The following is a 2898-nucleotide window of genomic DNA, read 5'->3' as shown; positions in this document are numbered from 1 at the left end:
ATGCAGGTACAGCAAGTAATAAAGAAGGCTAAAGGAATGCTATCCTTTACTACGAGAGGAATTGAAAATAAAAGTAAGGATGTTATGCTTCAGTTATACAGGGCATTGGTGAGATCACATGTCAAATACTGTGTGCAGTTTTGGTCTCCTTATTTAAGGAATGATGTAAATGCATTGGAGGCGGTTCAGAGGAGGTTTACTAGATTGATACCTGGAATGAGCGGGTTGTCTCATGAGGAAAGGTTGGACAGACTGGGCTTGTTTTCACTGGAGTTTAGAAGAGTGAGGGGAGACCTGATTGAAGTTTATAAGATCCTGAACTGTCCTAACAAGGTGGATGTGGAGAGGATGTTTCCTCTTGTGGATGAGTCCAGAACTAGGGGTCACTGTTTTAAAATTAGGGGTCGCCCTTTTAGGACAGAGATGAGGAGAAATTTTTTCTCAGAGGGTTGAGCGGCTTTGGAACTCTGCCTCAGAAGGTGGTGGAAGCGGGGTCATTGAATATTTTTAAGGTGGAGGTAGATAGATTCTTTGTGATGCAAGGGAATCAAACATTATCGAGGGTAGATAGGAGTGTGGAATTCGAGACAAACAGATCAGCCATGATCTTATTGAATGGCGGAGCAGGCTAGAGGGGCCAAATGGCCTACTTCTGCTCCTAATTCGTATGTTCGTAAGTGTAGTATCTGTTCTTATCAGTTTAATACCTGATACGACCCCTATATGTTATAGGTGTCAGCTGTGGCATGGTTGGTAGCACGCTCATCTCTGAGTCAGAAGCTTGTGGATTCAGGTCCCACTGCAGGGCTTGCGCCCACAATTCTAGGCTGAAATGCCAGTGTCTGCACTGCCAAAGATGAAGTCGTTGAGATGAGGCATCAAAATGAGGCCCTGTCTGCCCTCTCAGGTGAATGTAAAAAATCCCATGGCACTATTTTGAAGAAGAGCAGGGGAGTTCTTCCTGGTGTCCTGACCAATATTTAACCCTCAATCAATATCACAAGAACAGATTATCTGGTCATTGTCACATTGCTGTTTATGGGAGCTTACTGTGAGCAAATTGGCTCCCATGTTTCCTACATTAAACAGTGACTATACTTCAAAAGTACTTCATTTGTTGTAAAGTACTTTGAGTTGTATGATGGTCATGAAAGGTGCGATATAAATGCAAGTTTTTTTCTCTCTCAGAAAAAGTGCTATGAACACTTTTTGCAGCGGCGATAGGGAGAGCGAGGTGGAAGCTGGGTAAGTAAGTCCTATATATTTGGGCAGCGGCTGAACCCGAGACACGACACCTGTAGTGTCTCCCACCCGCCCTCCTCCTCTAACCAAAAAAAAAGGACTCGGTGGTGTGCAGATAAGGTAAGGCTTTTTCTATTTATTTTTTTTCGTGTGATTGGTGAAAACTTTTCGTTCCTTTTTCGTTTATCTAAGTTAAGACTAAGTTAAGCTTAAGATTGAAAATGGCAGGAGATCTCAGACCCGTGTTATGCTCCTCTTGCTCAATGTGGGAGCTCAGGGACATGGCTGATGTCCCTGACTCCTTCACGTGCTGGAAGTGTGTCCAGCTGCAGCTCTTGTTAGACCGCATGACGGCTCTGGAGCTGCGGATGGACTCACTTTGGAGCATCCGCGATGCTGAGGAGGTCGTGGATAGCACGTTTAGCGAATTGGTCACACCGCAGATTAGGATTGCTGAGGGAGAAAGGGAATGGGTGACCAAAAGGCAGAGAAAGAGCAGGAAGGCAGCGCAGGTGTACCCTGCGGTCATCTCCCTCCAAAACAGGTATACCGTTTTGGATACTGTTGAGGGAGATGGCTCACCAGGGGAAGGCAGCAGTAGCCAGGTTCATGGCACCGTGGCTGGCTCTGCTGTTCAGAAGGGCGGGAAAAAGAGTGGAAGGGCTATAGTCAAAGGGGATTCGATTGTAAGGGGAGTAGATAGGCGGTTCTGTGGTCGAAAACGAGACTCCCGAATGGTATGTTGCCTCCCAGGTGCACGGGTCAGGGATGTCTCAGATCGGCTGCAGAACATTCTGAAAGGGGAGGGTGAACAGCCAGTTGTCGTTGTGCACATAGGCACCAATGATATAGGTAAAAAACGGGATGAGGTCCTACAAACAGAATTTAGGGAGTTAGGAGCCAAGTTAAAAAGTATGACCTCAGAGGTAGTAATCTCAGGATTGCTACCAGTGCCACGTGATAGTCAGAGTAGAAATGAAAGAATAGTCAGGATGAATGCGTGGCTTGAGAGATGGTGCAGGAGGGAGGGGTTCAGATTTTTGGGACATTGGGACCGGTTCTGGGGGAGGTGGGACTATTACCAATTGGACGGTCTACACCTGGGCCGGACTGGAACCAATGTCCTTGGGGGTGCTTTTGCTAACGCTGTTGGGGAGGGTTTAAACTAATGTGGCAGGGGGATGGGAACCAAATGAGGAGGTCAGAGGACAGTAAGGAGGTAGTAACTAAAGCCTGTAAGGAACTAGATAATGAAGTCAGCGTGACTAAGGAAAAGAGTAGACAGGGAGCAGATGTTGAACGCAAAGGGACTGGTGGTCTGAGGTGCATTTGTTTTAATGCAAGAAGTGTAGTAGGTAAGGCAGATGAACTTAGGGCCTGGATTAGTACCTGGGAGTATGATGTTATTGCTATTACTGAGACTTGGTTGAGGGAAGGGCATGATTGGCAACTAAATATCCCAGGATATCGATGCTTCCGGCGGGATAGAGAGGGAGGTAAAAGGGGTGGAGGGTTTGCAGTACTGGTCAAAGAGGATATCACAGCTGTGCTGAAGGAGGGCACTAGGGAGGACCCGAGCAGTGAGGCAATATGGGCAGAACTCAGAAATAGGAAGGGTGCGGTAACAATGTTGGGTCTGTACTACAGGCCTCCTAA

The 2898-nt window shown here is 46.9% G+C and overlaps 1 pseudogene; it reads left to right on the top strand.

Moving 5' to 3' along the window:
* The first annotated feature begins 675 nt into the window (after positions 1-675).
* On the top strand, positions 676-737 carry LOC137384139 (U2 spliceosomal RNA; annotated as a pseudogene).
* Positions 738-2898: the final 2161 nt, after the last annotated feature.

This window comes from Heterodontus francisci, chromosome 25, assembly GCF_036365525.1.
Source record: "Heterodontus francisci isolate sHetFra1 chromosome 25, sHetFra1.hap1, whole genome shotgun sequence".
Lineage (NCBI taxonomy): Eukaryota > Metazoa > Chordata > Chondrichthyes > Heterodontiformes > Heterodontidae > Heterodontus > Heterodontus francisci.
The sequence above is the reverse complement of the archived record's forward strand: the minus strand, read 5'-3'. Positions and strand labels throughout refer to the sequence as shown.